Source organism: Aythya marila, assembly GCF_965140915.1.
Source record: "Aythya marila genome assembly, chromosome: 2".
In the NCBI taxonomy this organism is placed as follows: Eukaryota; Metazoa; Chordata; class Aves; order Anseriformes; family Anatidae; genus Aythya; species Aythya marila.
Window position 1 is genome coordinate 87,220,462 of NC_139043.1, and position 19,993 is coordinate 87,240,454.

At 41.8% G+C, this 19,993-nt stretch overlaps 1 protein-coding gene across 9 annotated transcripts in view; it reads right to left on the reverse strand.

Annotated features, from left to right (window-relative positions):
• GRB10 (growth factor receptor bound protein 10) overlaps positions 1–19,993 on the reverse strand; it is a 150,228-nt gene that overhangs the window by 121,986 nt on the left and 8,249 nt on the right. For 4 of the 9 annotated variants that reach the window (XM_082753186.1, XM_082753184.1, XM_082753183.1 and 1 more), the window contains one exon: positions 8,045–8,094. The exons of 3 other annotated variants lie outside the window; for them this stretch is intronic. The gene's annotated coding sequence lies outside the window, so the exon portion shown is untranslated. Of the gene's footprint in view, positions 1–4,141; positions 4,222–8,044; positions 8,095–19,993 lie in introns of all 9 variants that reach the window. 2 more of the 9 variants (XM_082753191.1, XM_082753190.1) reach the window with 1 other exon arrangement.

Here is a 19,993-nt window from a genome sequence, read left to right on the forward strand (position 1 = left end):
CCTGCACTGTCACATCGTTCAGCAGAGAGAAATGAGCATTGTTTACATACAATTTATCTTACTCCAGGCTAGCTATCTAGAAGAGGTCTAACTCCAAACCCTAGCTCTCTCTCAATGACCTCAGGTGGTCCCTTCCAACCTAAAAGATTTTGTGATGTGCACACCTGGAGCGCCTACTTCTTTCCACTGACTACAAAAGGAAATTAAGGAACTGGCTTAGATATAAACATGTACAACCTGTACACTCAAAACCAGCCAGAGGAATCCCTCCCCAGGTGCACAGCACTGCAACTTCAAACTCTCAGCACCTTAACAAGACCTTAACAAGACTGACAATAATGCCAAACCCATTCCAAAGCATCCTGACTCAGTCTGTCTTTTGCAGAAGCTGATCCTGACAAAGCTTCAGCTTCTCCCAGCAGCTTTTAAGGCTTAATTTCAATGTATGCGCACATATATACATGTGCGAATACATATATTACATACACATTTGAACTCTAAATACATGATTTGCTTAGCAGCAATACGGAATACAAAAGAGAGTCTCTTCAGCTGACATGGCAGAACTCAGCATTGCGATTGTTCTACCTCATATACACATAATATATAGCTCAGTGCTCTCTTGAATGTCCTTTACTGTTTGAGGCAGCAAAGATGAGCTCTCTGGAAAAATCCAGAGCTTCAGATAGTAAATTTCCAATTGCTATTGTTAATTGATGAAAAAGCAATTCAAAAAAGTTGTTTTTCTCTTCTTTTGTATTTTGATCTGTAGAGGCATTTACTCATTAATACAATCAAATTTGACAGATGCATCAGAAAAGCCTCTACTTTCATTTCAGCCTCACTAATCACCAGTACTACTTCATTAAAACTCAGTTTTAATGGATGCTCTCATGTAACTGCCTGCTTTAGACAAATCTTTACCACACGTTTTCAGGTTGCCTTCTCTCATCGGAAGAGTTCCCTTCACCAAAAATTCTGATACTTACAGATCTCACAGAGATCCCTACCTTGTAATATGATTTCCCCCTTCACATGGGCAGCAGTATCACAGAATTTGCTACCAATATGTGGCACTCTTTTTATGGCTCTGCTGGTCTTAGGCCAATTCTGCTATGGCTTCAAAGCCATCATTCATCCTTTTTTTACAACACCTTTGCCTACATGTCTCTCCTAGTCCATGAACTCATATAAGTCAATAGTCTAAAATAAGGCAAGAGAATTTTCATGAGAACTCTCTTAACTCTTAAGCTTTTCATTATGCAAAACAATCGAAAAAACAACTGACCAAAAAAAAAAAAAACAAAAAACTTTTCTACCCCAGAACACAAGAGTAGGAGAAGTTTATTGAAGGCAGATGCCTCTCAAGAGCCAGAGTTGAGAAGGCTACTCCATGGGGATGAAGTGCTTTTTTCCATGGTGCAGGAGATGCCATGGTTCCCCAAGAAGCTTCCAGTTGTAAACCACCCTGGTGTCGTCTCCTAAACTACAGGCATACCGTCATACTCGGTTCCTGCTGAAGTGCAACCCTCTGTGTAACAGCATGTTGCCCAATACAGCATTTTGGTAAATTGCAGTGTGACTACTCAGAATGGTGAGGTTAGCGGCAAGAATAACAAGGATATCATTTTTCCCATGATTGCAAGCAGCAGTACTGGCCAGAAAAGATCTTGCAGCTAAAGAAGTGTAGGGTAGTAGAAAACCACTGACAACAGATGGAGAAGTAGAAATACAAAGCAAACCAAGATTAAAAAACAAAAACACACACACACCTGAATTTCTTCCGTGGTCTGAGAAATAGAAAATCATGACTGCTTTCTATCAGACTTTGATGATAGATCCCTCACAGTCTTTTGATACAGACATCTGTCTAGCAGGTTAAGCCTGTTAAGGTTTAATACCTTGAGAAATTTTGTTTGTTTTTTAAAAAGCCTTGGAAAGAGCAGAATTGCTTCACTTTTGTGCTGAGTGAGAACACAAACCCTTCCCTGAGCAGAGACCATGCATGCCGAGAGGGACTAGGCTCCTGACCCTGCACTTGAGCATCACTGAACCCTGCATTCTCTGGAAGAAAGGTACGACGAGTCTGGCAGGGGAAACAATCAGCAAAGTTAACAGATCACCCAGCATGGGTTCTGAAGTCAGAACAGGATTCCTACTTATTAATAATCACAGGGGGATCTCTCTTTATACCAAAATGGCTTAATCTGAATGAACGTTTCTGAGTGAAGTTCAGGATGTTCTCTGTGATTTGAATCTCTTTAAGTTTTTCCCATAAAACATTAGCAAAGGATCCACAGGCATGAGAAGGCAGTTATTCATAGTGCTGCCACAATGACTGCTTGTGGGGCTGGAACATCACACTGCCATCACACTTCAGGAGCTCATGGAAATAATATTGTCAGTTGAGACATAGCAAATTACCTCTTCTGTCTCACAACAAGAGCTAAACCAGTTAAGAGCCAACAGAAGTTGAGGAAAAGTAGCTTTATTTGACACCAAAAAGGACCGAGAAGGCTGCAGGGCCTGCTCTAGTGCTGAGTGAAAGGCCCACTATGACCAAGGCCGTGCCACAAGCCACCCATGCATGGCAGTGGATTTGTGCCATGCCCCTGACTGGACACACAGGTCCTGCTGCTGGCACCATGATCATCTTCAGCAAACAGCTCTCGGACTGAGCACTGCTTGGGCAGGTGGCGGGTCACCCCCATTGGGCTGGCAAGGGAGCAGTTAACAGCACGAATTTCACAAGCCCGCAGTTACAAAACAGATATGAGCAAGTCCTCTGCTGGCAATTACAACTCCAGCTTTATTTTATTTTTCCTAGTATAGGAGCAGATGTTGCAGTTATTCGAAGGTTTTCACAACCTTAATTGTTGACCTTAATTGTTGTTAATCTTTCCCATGGAGTGGAGACAGACAGACGCCACCCGTATTTTCTGAAGAAGATAGTGTCCTGCGGCGTATGAGTAATAAAAGACAGTATTGTCTGCTTTCTCCCTCCTGCGTGAAATAGACGGGTATTAGGATTGGCCAGCACGATGGAAGGAAAAGGACAAACGAATGACTCAGCGGTTTCATTTATTTTTCGGAGGATGCATCTGCTGCGACACCAAGGTTTCTTTCCCCCCTGCCCTGTGCACAGGTGACTCTTCCAAGTGTCAGCGAAGGAAGTGCTGCATTTAGACTTTAAGACGCCTGAAACAGCTGATACACAAAGCACCCTGTCCACCTAACTGAGCACCGTTGAGCTGTAGTATTAAGAAGCAAAGTGTTGTGTTTCACAGGGCAATATTAGGTTTCATAAACAAGTTCTCACAGCGGACAAGAAAGAAGCATTTCAGCATGCGCTTGGGAAGCTCTTGTACGTCTCTAGCAATGATCCCAGGTCTCCTCCTTTGCTGGTGGGAGGCTTGACAGAGACGAGTTGCTCATCTGTGAAAGTTTTTTTTTTTTCTCCTCTTTTTCCTGCAGAACTTGGAGTCTGTTTTCTAACTAAGAAGAATGTCCCTGCGCCTCTGTTCTGCCAAGTGTACTTGAAGACGTTAACTCAGTGTCCCAGTAACCTGAGAAGAGGCAACACTGAAGCGGGACACCGAAGTTCAGACATGAAACACAGGATGTACTGATGCTGCAAAAGGCACTCCTCCTAACCTAAGACATAAGCCCCAAAAGTCAGGATAGGGAAGATCAGTTTCATGTTTATGTTTAGCTTCAGACAAATATCCAGAGTGGACTTAGATATAAGACCAGACTGGAGTGGAATCCGCTATCTGTTTTAATACAAAACACAGTAAATCAAATGTTTTCTCCCTCTCACTTCAAAACTCACCTTACCTGCAAGCGTCTTAAAGGCTCCTTGACAGCAAGAAAAGATAAGGAACCTATATCTCCTATGGACCATTTTTGCTTTATTATGTTTGCTCATTAAATAAAGAAAATATTAAAAAAAAAAAAAAGGTAAGTCAACCTCCAAAAGCTCACCAGGCACCATAAACTAAGCAACTGATGATAGAAGACATTTTAGGGAAAGTGTTAAAAGGCAGGAGTAAGTTACTAGAATGGAAAGAATTCGGCCAAGTTCTCTGAAGGAAAACATCAAATTGCCAAGCTATTAACTGCAATTTAAACCCTGTCATACCTCAATTGATTTGGACACAGCATGGAAGATGGTATGTTCAGATCAGTTTTCAGAACAGACTTCAAAATAAATCCAGGGAACTGGAAAAGAATCAGGAAATAACTTCTCTATCAAATGAGCTAGTTAAAACATGATAAAATTGACATGGATATATGTGATAGTATGAGGAAGAGTCAGCACAGCTTTTGCAGAAGTTATGACTCAAACCTACCCAAGTTTTCTGATATAGGACAAAGACATTCAGACAGATTTCTGAACCAAGGACTCTCAAAAGAACCTGAGCTGCTCTAGTTTGCAGGAATGGTTCCCCACCTTAACTGCCTGCTGAAGGATAAGAAATAAGAGGTGGGAAAACACGTTGAGTCTTTTTTCCCCACAGGAGTCATCTCAAGAGTTATCCCCATTGCCATTCTTTTCAATGGATATACAATTTAAAAGATGACAAACAGAAAGGTGATACGAAGTTGTTGGCAACATGAAATATTCAGACACCAGAGCTGGAACTTCATGCAAAGCACAGTGGAAAAAACTCATAATCCTGAGCAAACAGGCATCTAAAAGCACAACTCTGATTTAATTTTAATAAATTCAAGCCAATGTTAAAAAGAAAAATAACCTTGTCCTTGATTATCACTGCAATAACTATCAGGAGTCTTAAGTTTTGTTTGAAAGCATCAACTTGATGTTCAAAAGAAGGCAGACTAACTCACATGGAAATACAGCATTAAGAATTAAGGAATTGCTGCAAGCAAAGCAGAATCATGACAAGCCATTAAACCCAGGGCACACCCACTTCTTGAAAACTGTGGGCTGTTATGACACTAACAGAGTAAAATAGAATTAGAAAAAGTACAAGGGAGAGGAATTCCTAAAGCAGAAATCAACACATGGATCTTTCAGCTTGGAGAAAAAGACAACTAAGGGAGAAGAGAACAGACATCATCTCGTCAGTTATAAATGGCACAGGCATAGTGCCCAGAGAATTGACTATTCCCTCTCAAAAGTCAGAGGTAAGTAAGAGATCTAAAGTGGTGAAGAAATAGATAAGAAACATGACTTGTGAAAAATCATTTTGATGGGACGATCATACCCATGTGTTAAAATAATTTAGGCTAAGCACTACAGAAAGCTCGTCAAGGGATAGTGACTACACTAATGTAGATGCACAGTCCAGAGAACCTTGTCATGGATTACTATGAAGCAAGAGGACCTGAAAGCTGGGAAAAACTCATCTCAGGCTTTCCACCTAAGCAGCTGCTACCGACAGCCCAAGGACACACAAAATTGTTCTTGGTTAACCTGTGGTTTGGTGCTCTACAGCTTCGTCCATCGAGATAAACAGTCAAAACTATGCCCACTCCTACACAGGTTACTTCCCTTCTTGGAGAGCTCTCCCAAAGGAATTGTTACAGGGCTCCATTTTCAAATGGAGAAACCGAGGCAGCCAGAAAAGATTTGAGGTCACCAAGCAGGCCCCAAGCACAGGCACCAGCAGAAGGCAGGCTTCTGAGCTAAGAGCTCTCCATCTCAGGACATCGCTACTCCCAGCACCCCCGTGCTTGAGGTCACATCCCCCCATCACAGACCACAGGACAGAGGGCTACTTGCCCCTCAGACAGACTCAATAGCAGAGTACCTCCACATGGACTTACTGGTGATTCAATTAATGCTGTCAGCTTTTTTTAACTTAATATTCCTAGCTATGAATTGCAGGAGCTAGACATAAACCTCACCACAACCATGATGGAGAGCTGGAGGGACCACCACCACATCACAGAGGTCAAGAAGTGCAGCCTCAGCACCACCACACTGCGTCCTCCAGAAGATACCACACCAGATTTGCACCTTTATTTAAGGGATTTGCACCTTTAACAATTTGGCACAGGCTTAAAAACTGCAGTTGCTAGGCATCCTCCATATAGCATTTACTTTTAACAGCAAGTCCTGCAGACTGCTGCAGTATGCAGAAGGTAGAATACATATAGCTCGTGAGTTGACAAGCACATGCCTAGAAGCTAGCTCTATACAATGCAAAACACTAACTTCTTCACTGGGGAGTCTCCCTCACAATTTCTGTGGGAACTTACTGCACCTGGGATGTGCCGTGTTTCAGCATTGATTATGAAAGGTGCCATTTTCATACCGGGCATCTAGAGAGACTCTTCCTTTACATTTCAGGCCAGGACATAAGCAAATCTAAATCTAGGATTTGAAAGAATATGAAACATCCTGCACAAGCCAGGTGAAGTCCTCCTGAAATCACAACACAAGTCCAACACTGCAATGAAAGCAGTTAGTTAAGAGTTGGCAGTTGAATAAGGCCTCAAACTCTTCTTTTATCAGCTTTTTATTTTGAATAAAACAAAAAATGACTTCCAAAATAGCACGAGAGTCACAACACCAAAAAGATTCTGGCTTTTTCATGTTCCCAAAATAGCTTGCTAGAAAGATATCTACAAAAATAGACGTTCTAGGTGCGTTCAGCTTTCATCTCGAGCATCATCACAATTCTATCCAACATAGCATTTGCATAAGGGTACATCAAGTGCTACCTCATCCACAGCCCTGTTTTGACAAGGAGCTGAGAACTGGGACCGACTGCAACTGATGGCTTCAAAGCACTTCAGCACCAGAGGATTCAGGCTCTGGAGTGCACATGTTCCCTCCCCACCGCCCCATGCACAAATGAAGTCAGAGATTCCTCTAACTTGTCTCACTGAAGTCTGATCTAAGAGAAGGTGGCAGTAAGCATCATCACCAAAAGCAAAGCCATCTTGGAGAAACTACTGAAGTGTAAAATAATGTAGTTTCAGATGCTTAAATGTGCAAGTTATTTATTTTTCACTGTACTTCTTGATGGGGGAAAGCAAGCAGCAGCAGTACATCTTAGGAACCATGCTCCCTTCTCCTCTGTCCCTCGTAGGCAAAGCAGGGGAAGAAGATGAGTCCCTCTGTTCCTCATCTCATCCGTGTCCCTTCTCCAGACGGGTCCCTCTGCTCCCCATCTCATCCTCAGCACTTCCTCCTATTGCCCTTCTGCAGGGGAGGGCAAGGCTTGCTAGCAGTGCTGGGGAGGGCACGGTGCTGCCACTCTCACCTCCCACACCCTGCCTTCTAGGAATTTCCCAAGTGGCTGCTGCAGGATTAGGAGCCATAACGCTATTAAACAGTGCATTATCAAAATCTGAAGAAAAAGTACACAAAGTATCCCTGAAGAGAAGGATTATTTTTTTTTTTAACCTCTGGAAAAGCATCTGAGGAACACATGGAGGAAGCAGTGTGAGAACTGGCAACTTTGCAAGCAAAACAGTAGGGTTTACTTGCACGTTGCACTCTGCCTACTACTTTAGATTACTGATTGCAGAGCAACAAGTTATTCTCTCCCTAATTGGGTCCCAGTCTAAAATAGTCCTGTTATTTTTAGTATAGTACTTAAGTATCTGAACCGTGGCCTGTACTGCAAAAGCTGGCATGTGTCCCTGGCCATACCAGAAATTCCGATATTAAACAAGAACACACATGCCACATATCTAGGCCAACTTTTGTTCTTCTTCGTTGTCTTTAGTGGGCGACTTTAAAGACTTTAAATGCTAACAGCAGGCCAAAAATGGCACAGGCTTATTCGCTAATGCTGCATTTAAAGCCTCTCTACCAGCTACTGTGTGACAGAGGAATCAACGCAGCTAGAAAAGAGCACGGGGCGGGATGGTGGCAGTGGAGGACTTGATAACATTGATTAATTTATTAAAAAAAAAAAAAAAAGTCAATTCGCTCTCAGCAGGATAAGGTATAGATAGAAGGTGAAAATGGGAGTATTTCATTTCTGTGCTGCTTATTACAAGTCTGCACAGGTTCTGAGGCACTGGAAGAGAGGAGAAACCATAAATGTATGCTGCAACTCACCCCTCTTCTGTTTCCTTCCATGCAGCACATATAGTATTGGTAAGTTTCAACTATAAAAGAAACAAAAGGCCTGTGTTAAACATGTTTACACGCACACAGAAGGAGGATTATGTAAGCTGTGTCTAACAAACAATATGCTCCTGCAGAAGAAGCAAGAGAAGATCAAAGCAAGACTTGCTTGTGTTTCCAAGTCAGTCGTCCCACTTTCCATCAGAGGGGTGACAACTGTCCTGCAACATAATTCTGAGGCATGAAGAGCAGAATAAGATCTGAAATAGCCTCAGGCTGTTCCAGTGAATCTACCTGCCTCGTGAGCTTACTGCCTCTTACCACTGTAAACTCATTTTTGTTAGACAAGGAAGAGCAGGTTTCCATGAGGAATTTAGTCTGCCCTTTTATCACGCATTTTGGAGAAAGCAAGTCAACTCCCTGGAAGAGCTTTCAAGAGAAGATCCTAACCTGAACAGAGACTGCCAGCCAACAAAAATTTGTTAGTGTCTATTACCACTAGACCATCTGTTCTTGAAACTGTACGTTCCTTTTCAGAAGGCTTCTTATTTTATGAACAGTTTTATTATTGTTCACTGTCTCCACTCCATAAGCATCCCCTTATCCAACATGTTTCTAGATCTGGTTATGACACATGACCAAACCTCTAGTTAATCATATGATTATCTAGTCATTTTGGGTTCATCGGTATATTTAAGTACTTTCCATTTTAAACAATTCTAGTCTCAGACAGCAGCAGAAGCACCACATATAAAACCTTATACAGCTTCTGAATTATGGCTGAGCTGATCAGAGGCACCAACTAAATGATGTTCTCAAACCCAAATTTGACAAAAACCAGCTAATGTGAAGATTCAACCTTTAGGCATTCACCCATTAACCTTTTCAATGGGCTGATTCTGGATGAAGGAACTCGCCTTTGTATTTTAAGACAGCTTTCTGCCATCGATTGCTTGCTCCCTTATCTCCAGTTTTTAATTGGCTTCCAGTTAATCCTCAGATCCCAGACGTCTAAGTTTTATTGTTGCCTGTACATAACCAAAATGTACATCTTCTCCCCCACCAGCTACACAGGTCATACCAAGTCCCTTCAGCTGCGCTACAGTGCAGCACTGAGAAGAGCAGTAACCTGAAGACAGTTATTGCAATACCAAAATTAGTGAAGGTGAAGCAAGAGACATTAAAAAGCTAAATAAATTTAAAAAGACCCATTCTATAATCCTACAGCAATAAAATAATGATCAAGGAGGTTAGACCGCTCACCACTTTCTCAAGAAAGCTACAAACAAACAAAAGTGCTAATACTGGTGATGTTACCAAGGAAAAGAATAAAACAGATCCAGTACTACGTAGATAAAAACATTCTCTCAAATTAGCTGTTTTTGATTAAATTCAGTCATGAACATGTTGATCAGTTTGGGTTTCTCTTTAAGCTTTAAACCATTAGCAACTATTTTTCAGAGTCCATAGAGGATTGATGAGGTAACAGAGGCTGCAGAAGGCCAAACTACCATATCTTGAAGAAGTGGGAGGGATAAGGAGTGGAAAGAAGAACCTGAAGAGTGATAATTAATGCTTATTTGCACTAGGATTGCTGTTAAACTCAACTGTTAGCACAGTAAGAAGAAAATAAGAGATCAGAATCAACAAAGAACTGATCGTTTATGGGAAAGCCAGGTCAAACCAACTCAACTTCCAACTATGGCAGAACAGTATTGCAGGAACACAGAAACCATAGACACAGAAACTTCAAGTTCACAAAAAAAAAAAAAAAAACATGTCAAAAGATGCAATCCACATTGTTATGAGAAGTTGGGAAAACTGTCACAGTAAACAACAAAAACAACCATCTTATGGCAGACTGGAAAGGGATTGGTAACTGTACGTACTTGCTCACATGGCAAGACTCAGAACATAGTCCGACATACCGAATAACCTCTGCAGAGACCTGCCTTGCTCCCACACTATTCTAATACTAACACTGTAGATAACGAAGGAGAAAATGACACTCATTAAACTTGGGGAAGCTGCTAATTTAGAAGAAACTGCCAGCTTGCTGGAAGACTGAATTCAAAGTAAGTTTTACAAACTGGAAAATTCTCTGTTGAGAAAAAGGCAAATACCATACCGGAATGTATAGAGGAACATATGTGAGAGGCATGAAGTAACAGTTCTGTTCTACTCATAGCTGATAAAGCTTCCAGCATGATGCTGTATCCAGTTTTCAGCAAATTTCAAAAAAAGATCAACTGGAAAGACTCCAAGCAAAAGCAATAGGAACATCACAGAATTAGAAAAACATGACATCTGGGAGGAAAAAAAAAAAAAAGAAAAAAGAAAAAAGAAAAAAAAAAGAATGAACCAGAGTTCTGGAGTTTAGCCAAAGAGAAAGTGAGGGTCAAGATGATATTCTTCAAACATATAAACGCCTGCTGCAAAGAAATAGTAAGGAGTTCTCCATGTCCACAGCTTTCAGAACAAGAAACAGAAAACAGAAAAAGCAACAAAGAAGATTTAGGAAAACATCACTGGGTGGAGTGGCAGTGAGGGTGTGGTGTGAGGGTATTGAGGAAAGAGGAAAGAAAAACACCGAATCAAAATTGCTAAAAGGAAAAAACCAATGAGTCAACAGACAGACTGTCTGGAGAGTATATGGAGTTTCCCTATCACTGTCACCAAACCATGCAAAAAAAAAAAAACAACACCACAGCTATACTTCAGCTTTTCATTGACAAGTTGACCTCTCTAAAATCTCCTCTCCAGATCTAGGACTGTGCCGTGCAAGAAATAAGCTTAAAACCCATGTGTTGCATCTCTTTCTTATAAGGACATTATCCAAGAATGAGAATGACAACAAGGTGCATGCCAGCTGTAACTTTCCAAGCTGAAACACCTTCAAAGAAAGCCAACCCACTGTGAACTGCATGTGTTAAAATATCTTTTTTTTTTTTTTTTTTTAAAGTCTAACCGATGTACTTGCCCCTTGACACAAGGACCCAGCTATGTACCAACACTACAAACAAACCAGAACTTGACAACAAAGAGACGTGCGGCCAACGCCCCACAGAGAGAACAGCAATGGGAATTTTACTCTCGAGTCTCTATTCTGCAGGACACAGAACTGAAACACCACTTTACCTCCACTGCCCTGAACATTTTTTTTATAAGCTTAGCCACAATCCATGAGCTGCAGATCAAAATCATGAGGTTTCACTGGCTGTCAGGTTTTTGACGGGTACAAAGAGTGGTGAAATTTCGTCTTCCAAGGAGTGTGGAAAAAGATCATCTATATATGGCTACTACAGCACAATTAACTGAAGTTAGCACTGCAAGATACAACCCCACCACTCTGCAGCTTGGCATTAACACTTAGCAAACGGGTCTGAAGGTTAGGAAAAGAAGAAAAACCCACACCTCTGTCCTTCCAGTGTTTTTTGCTCATAAATCGTGAGCACTGAGCGGTACCCATCAGCATATACCAAACCACATTTATATTTGTTCTGTGTAAATCCCTGGGGAATATTTAGGGGAAACAAACTCTGATTAGACATAGCTGCAAGCACTATCATCTTACCCAGCCAATTTTCTCTCCCCAGCTCCCCCCACGTACACCACAGCTTGCCTTCCACCATTTACAGTGATGGAAGTAGCCTGGGACGTGCATTTTTACAAATCTCCCAAATCCGCTACCCCTGGGTACAAGACTTTGCTTAGACTTTAACCATGCAACTGGAAGATATTTAAGGAAGCCACAGAGGCTTAAGGGTGGCTTTGGAATTGCATTTGCTTTATATCATACAGTGTCAAAAATAAAGTTATTTGCCATCTTTTCTTGACTACAGCAGAGAAAGATGCTGATTCAGGGAAAAAAAAAATTAAGGCTGTTTAATGCAGTTTTTCTTAGATCCACGGACCTGATCTAACCGCTTCTTGCTTTAAGAAATATTAAATTTATGTAAATATCACAGCAACAGCAAGGAGGATCTGCGAGTTGAGATCAGGTTTCTGTGCACAGGAGGGGCCCGCTGTGGATTTACCAGATTAGTGCCGGTGCCCTTCCCTCGCTATGAGGAAGGACTCCCCACTCCCCGCTTGGCATCCTCAGGACTGCCGATACCAGGATCACGGAGCCCTAGGCTGACAGTCTGCAAAGGCAAATTATCAGTCCTTCCTAAAGAAGGACAGGGCTGGGGGAAAAGAAAATAAACAAAAATCATCAATAGGTATAGACATTTAATGTCAAGAAAGCTGAGCAACCATTGCCATTTCCATGCAGTTTAAAGGTGCCATCATCTGCATTCAGACCAGAAGCATTTTTCCTTAGCCACCTCACTGTGTGGTAAACCCTGAGATTCTTGGCTGTCCGAATTGCCACCAGACCACAGGACATGGCAAATAAACATCTACTCAAAAGTGACACTTGTGGTTTAGAGCAGGACTGAAGTCAGGCCAAATTGGAGATGTGAATTAGCTACCTGTATCACAAGTGGGATGTTTACCACACACTGTGGTATAAATACTCAGATCTCTGCTGCTTTTTTTCTTCTTCCTAACACTTCCTCCACATTTGAAAAGGCAATCATCATCTCAGAGAATTTAATTTCCACAAGCTGGGATGTAGAAGAGAGTGCAGAGCAATGCAGTGATCACACTGATAGAGCACCGCTCCCAAAAACACAGAGCCCCAGCAGGGGCTCCAAGAAAGAGAGCAGCTTTACTCTGAAGAGACGATCAGCTCCTGGCACTGTCAGAGCCATGGCCTGGCCACCCCGTGACTCTCCCCCATCCCAGCTCCCATACACCACATCATCTTCACCCGAGGGCTGTGGGGAGAAGCCTGCTTTACCTTCTCCGTTCCTCCATCACGTAGCAACTACCTACATAACCATGGGTATCAGCCTGATTCCTTCTCCTCTCACATCACTGAGAAATGGGTGCACTGGAAAAGTCAAGTCAGTCAGCAAGCTTGAAGCTGTGTCAATATTGCCTTCATGCCTGCTTTCCTGTGCTCTCAACACATCTCCCAAACACTCTCCGTTAGAGTATCTTTCTCTCCTCCCCCCTCCCTGTCTGCTGCTGCAAGCTAGCATGGTGTCTACTTCTTCTTCTCCAGTAAGAATGACAGTAAAGTGCCAGGAAACATTTCTAGTTGATGTTCATTTACATCCAAAAAAACACAGTGAATTTATATCCTTAATTAAGGATATTTCACATCTTTAGCCTCTATTCAGTTTTTCCTCCCTAACAACAAGATGGCTCAGTCCTTTCTTATTAGATTCCTTGGTGGGGGCAAGGATATTTTGCAATGCTTTCTGCTGGAAGATGGCATTGCAACTCAAAGCTTTCTTGGTTAGATCAGTTTTAGGAGATGCTCCTTGGGCTGCTCTGCTTTGGCTTATACAAATCTGGTTATTTCTACGTTGCCCAGACAAGGCTTTAGCTTTTGACTGCCATGCTACAAAATCATCCTCACTGATAAAAAACACTTGCAATCTATGCTGCACTAAGGCAGCTGTAGACTCTTCTAATTAAAGCAGCGGAAAGTCATTAAGATTCATTTAAGCTAGGTAGGGTACTCGGTTCATTTTAAATTGCTAGTGGATTTCAGAGGCAGCACTTCAGGTGCAAGTCCTGAAGGTCCACTGGTTTTCTAGGAACTTCATTCTGTGTTGCAATGGTACCAGGTAGCATCAGTTACCTGGTCACACCAGCACTTTTTAAGAAGGACACCAGAAGACTGGAAAGAAAGAAACTGAAGTTCTCTCCTTGAGAGACATGGTTGCAGACAGCTTTAAGGAAGCGCAGGAGATGTGCTCCATGCATAATCAAATACAGTCGGAATCACAGAATCACAGAATCACAGAATTTTCTAGGTTGGAAGAGACCTCAAGGTCATCGAGTCCAACCTCCAACCATGGAGTACCATTCCACTTACTAATCCAGTGAACTTCAATTGAAACCATGCTGAAGATGCACTAAGCCTGACTCGCAAAGATGGATGTTTATCACCTTCAGAGAAGCAACATGTTCTGCCTTTATCCTTTCCCCTTGCGTTCCCACCTTCCACACTACATCAATTGTCAGGTCTACCTAGCAAACTCCAGTGCACTCTTGATCTCATTAAAGATCCTCCATGAGCAAGTCTCCGATATCCGTAAAATATCCCAGAAGCTCTGTACTTTCCGTACAGAGAATCTATATTCTCTGCCCTAAAAACTTGACTTCGTGTCAGCACAGCACACTAACACAGTGCAAAATACAAGTGGAAAACTGCTCCTACTGCAAGATCTTTTCATTTGTTGGCACACCTACTGCCTTGTCAAGACAGCACAAACTTGCCTGGATTCAGTGAGAGCTACTGGAGATGAGCTCTGTTTTGCCTTCAAGAGGGACTGATGCAGGAAGAGATTATTAATCTTTCAGACATTTCCTCTTCTACTTCACAACATTGCTGCTTACCACCAACTCCAGCTCACTGCAGTTAGTCACCACTGGGGACTTCTGGCAGCTCTCCCAAGGCAGAGATGCACGTACCCCACCCAGCCCCGGACCTCCAGAGAGAAACGGGGTGTTTGGGTAGCAGGGAGGGGGGGACAGCGTGGCCACAGGGCTGCTGAGAGCATGACAGGGATGTTGCTGGAAAGCTGCTTGCAGGCAGCCCTGGCTGCAGGATGGGAGGGGGAGCAGAGAAAGCTGCTTTGAGAACCTCCCCTCTTTCCACATGGCAAGCCAGGATTTCAAAGAGTTTGCAAGCTCCTTACACAAAGCACACATTCTTTGTTTGGCCTCAGACAATTAGGGCTGCAGACTCAGAGGATACTCACATACTCACACGAAGAGGTGAAGTAAGAGCAGCTACTGGATGAAAGCATCGCTGCCCACACATAGCAATGATTTATGGCTCAACCATAGGTTTAGGTAAAAATTCACTCTGACCACATGGCCTGAACACAGATCTGTACTCAAACATTGACTTTAGACAAGCCACAGTTCAAAAAAAAAAAAAAAAAGAGGAAAGTCCCATGGATGCTTCTCTCTGGCTGGGTAAGTCCTCCCACTGAATCACTGCCAAAGTCATTACAGAAATGACACGGCTGAAGTCAAGCAGACAAGTTGGCTACATCTCCGTTAAGAGGAAGAAACCTGGCGTTTGTATGCAGCCATGCCAGTGTGCCCATAAAGCTACTTCTGTCATTCATGACTTCCTTCATCTCCATAGCCCAAAATCCGAATACAGCGACACGAAGGGATTGAAGCACTATGAGCAGCATTTGCTCTAAAACCTGACCTTTGTCTAGTAGCTGGTGAACTAGTATAGAGCACCCCAAATACAAGGGGTGGCAAGAACATTGAATGTGCATTTTGCACTCTCCAAATGATTTTGCAAAAAGACAAAATGTGATCTCAGACTGAGGCAGACCCTTGTGGTGAAGGCTCAAATCAGATCTCTTCCTCAGAGCATCCAAGAGTTTTCATTCAACAGTATGGGTACCTAGCCTGAAAGACTGAGCTAGTCAAGCAGCCCAACATTTTTGGGGTTAAATTTATGGAAAATGCCAGATATAAATGTTTCTGAAGAGAAACAACATTTACCGCTGTGCAATCAAGAAGCTAAGAACCCAAATTCCTGCTCTTCACAAATTCTGCTCAGCAAAACAAAACAAAGCCATGATCTGTCACCCTCCACCAAAAATGATTCCATATTTACAAAGTAACCAAAGATGATTCTTCACTTTTACCACAGGCAAGAATAGTAACTGAAATTACTAAAGAAGCATCTTATTTTGCTGTTCCTTTGTGGGTTTTCTTTTTCGTGCTAAAACATATTAGCTTTAGCAAGGCTGAGAAACTTGCAGCCTGTCAAAGGCATCCCCTCAAGAGTTGCAGGAGTTTATTAGCAAGATCTGCTCAACAACCAAGACAATTTCTTAGAAGCCAAGTGGTCATCTCTAATGCCTTTATTTGACTTTTGCTGTAGAGACCCCTACCCAAAGGAGCTGAGTGACTGAACCAGCTCACATGCAACCCTGGGACTGTGAAACTCCAGAACAGTGAAGATGTTACAGGAAAAAAAAAAAAAAGAAAAAGAAAAAAAAAGGACATTTTGGCCAGTGACCCTGAAACAAGCACATTTTACCACAATGGGCAAGTCAATCCAATCTGCAACGTTCCTCATAGCATTGAGGTAAGTATGAACAGCTATTACGCTCAGTATTTCTCATAATATGAATGACGATGGATTTATTACCAGTTACTTCCTCAGTGTTTCTGATTTATGATGATCATATAATAAGATACAGCCACACATTACTTGCATAATCTTCCGAAACTGCGGATGTGCTATTTTTCTTTTTGAGGAGTACAAAGCAATAGTAACATTTGTGTTATGGCTGAGTTGCTCAACCAAAAATCCCCACCTAGCACTGACACATTTCACGTTCATTTTAAGAAAGCAAAATGCATGTCGGTTTTCCAAAGAAGACCGAAATTAAGACACTGTCACTCAGATTCACATTTCAGGGCTGTATGCAGATCAGACACACAAGGTTAACTCAAGTTCTTTTCTCTAAACCCACACCCACTGAAAAATAAAAAAAGACTCCCTTCCATAGGTAATCCTTGCAAATTCAGCCAGCCTCTGGAGATGCTGCAGAAAGCCAGATCTAGTCAGCAGTTTGTTTGCTTGCATAGCTCTGTAACATTTGTTGAGATTCACAGGGGGTGGAAAAAAAACACAAACCTATATTGGGGCTTCAGAAAAAAAAAAAAAAAAAAAATCAGAAGGCTTCCCTGGCTGAGCTAGCTCAGCAGCAAGTCAAATTCTAAATACTGAAAGAAAAAGGAGACCTATTCTTCCATTTTCTATTTCCCATTTCTTCCCTTCCTTTTCTTGGAAGGACGCATTTATTTGGCTGCCCCACTGCATAATTTCAAAAGCTGATCCCATTCTCTAATGCAGAAGAAAACCAATTCAAAAAAAATAAAAATAAAAATCAAGCATGCAGAGCAGCTCTCTACCTGGTTTGGGATTCAGCCATGAGAACGCATAGCGAATGAGCAAGATGGCACAAGATAAGAGATGTGTTCTGGCAAAAGCGACTTCATCTTTCAGCGAGCTCTTCACATTCCTCACACCTTTTGCCTCTTTTCCAGGGGAAAAGCTTCTTCAACCTTTTCACATCTGCAGATTTTTCACAACAGAAATTTGCATTTCAGCTCTCTAAAAAAGGATAAAAGTGACTCGTATCACATCTGGCTGCACACTAGCCCCATGAAGCTGTGCTGAGAGCTGCCAAATTGACCTGATAGGTTACTTCACGTGATCTAAAGAACGTCATCTTAGCTCATCTTATTTTAAATCAGATGGACCTTGGGAGCAAACCTTGTAGGAGCTGGACTGCTGGACATTCAGAGGTCAAGAAGTTCTCAGAGAAGAACGCAAGCAAATCTGAAAGGCTGTTTGTCACAGCACCAAACTCCTTCTGTTGCTTCGCTTTTTAACATCACCCATTTTGCAAACACCCATGAGAACCTCCCCAACTACTGGGAACAGGAGTTGAACTACTTGCAAGTAAAACAGGATAACTCATATGTTTACTAAAATTAGCTAAGGTTAAGAGGCTAAGACTAGCAAAGCATCTTGCAACGTCATTCTCTACCCAAGACAGTATCAGCAAGACATTTTTTTTTTTTTTTAAAAAAAAAAAAAAGGTTACCTGATGATAACTGAAAGTGTTGTCACACACCTGAACTCAGCGTGTCATGCACAGCATCAGCTGAAACATCTTTTGCAACACTTCTCTGACTTTCGAACTGTTTCATTGAACAATGAATCCACCTTCGCTAGCAAGGAACTCCACAGATTTTTTCCTGACCTTTTTAATGTCATCTCCAGAACAAAAAACGCACATTGAATACAAAACAAGCCTCAGCACACACTGGAGATGCTAGCAACCCAAAGAGCATTTGCACTCCCTGCAGTTCACCTCATAGCCTCCTTGTTCCACTCCCATTAAGTCTTTTCAAAAAGAAAAACAATGTCTCCTCTGAAAACATACGTTAAAAGTGTCATGAATATTGATAATGCTATAATATCCTACCAATTAATAATACGAAAACCTATCAGTTTATGCAAGTCAGATATAATCTGTGATTCTATTTTGATCAGTCATAGAGAATAATAATAGGCTATTTTGATCTCTTACCCCTTATAGAGCCTTCACTAAGAACCATCACTTAAAAACTGAAGCTAGGTATCCAGCAGCCAGGACAAAACAAACAAACAAACAAACAAACAAACAAAAAAAAAAAAAAACCCCCACACACTTTCAGCCTAAACTTTTTGAGGTTTAGGATTCAAGGATGATACACTTCATCACAAAAGAAAACAAAACCAAGACTTAAAGTTGATGAGCTTTTCCATAAGTTGTTAAAAACACATGCGTTGTGTTTCTAGAGTATGGATCTTGACGTTGAATCTGCCTCCAGCGTGAAATTTAGTGGCAAGTAGTATTCTGCTCTTACAATTATCCTGCACAGATGCTTTCCTCTGGGAAACTGTTTACTACACTCCTCACTGTGACCAAGTACAGTAACTGGAACATCACAGTTAAAGCAAGACAAGAAAAATAAAGCAACCTGACCCACTGCAAAAGTGTTTGCTGGCACTTGAGCCTTTGTTCTGTAAAATATCAAGGCTTGAATTCTGACATAATCCCCTGACATCTTGGATGATGTCAGCACAAGCAGCTATTAGAATGAAGAATGATCACCCACAAGACATTAATTCAGGAATAATCAATGGCCTTGTAATACATATTCCTCCCTTAACATTCTCCTAAATGGACTTAAATACATTTGAGCCAGAAGGGAAAGCAGGCCTTTTAGGAAAGGCTTTGGCACAAATCTAAGATATCACAAGCTTCTGAATTTTTAGCTTCTCAGGCTCCCTGAAGCTTGTGCTTTAATAGAATAAAAGCTACTTATTCCTTTTCAAGGATGTTCAGAGCTTTTAGCAATACACTAAGCAAGACCAACCTGTAGGCTTAATACTTCCCCCCAGTCCTTCTCTCTTCCCCCTTTCCAAATTCCCACTTAAGAGGAACCTTCTCCTATCTGAATTTCTGCCCCATAGTTTGGCACAGATGAACATCATGGGGTAAAAGGAAACATGAAAGGTCGCACCCCTCTCCCCCCCTCATTTACTCCCCCACATTTATTTTGACTCTCGAAAACTTCTAGCTCAGTCCCTTCTAACTAGCAACTATATTGTCTTCTATTAAAATTGAGATCTGGAGAAGTTTTCCATCAGCTTTTCCTCTAGAAAAGGATCCAAATCCCTGCTGCCAGTTAGTTCTGAAATCTGAAGCACTCTACGAACACATGAAGCACACAGATATATAGTCCAGCTGCAACCCCCTGATCAGGAATACGTTTAAGGGTCCATCTGTTCTGTAACAGAAACATCCACGGTGAAGCAAATTCAGGTAACATTGCAAGAATTCTGTGCCCCATTGTTTTAAAAAGGACACTAGTGCTTGAAGATGACCTTGAAATAAAGTTAATCAAAAGAAAAAAAAAAGCTTTGGAAGCTTACTCCGTGCTACAGACCAACAAAATGAGTTCTGATAAAAGCTGCAGCCACTTGATCAAGTCATCAGAAACACAGAATTTAGATCTCAGGCATTGAAAGCAGTCTCCAAGTGTTCATCAAGTGCTAATCTCCACCATGAAGTCTCTATGGACTTAGAGATTCTCCCTGCTTATTGATTTTCTCACCAGGGATACATAACAGAAGAATGATAGTGGTGTCATGGAGTATTATCCACCCTTACTTATCTGCAGCCTTCAGCATCCACAGGATTGGCTTCATAGCAACCATTCATTTTCCCCAATCTACCTACCGACGCAAACTCTGCACAGTAAGGGTAAAGGAAGCAT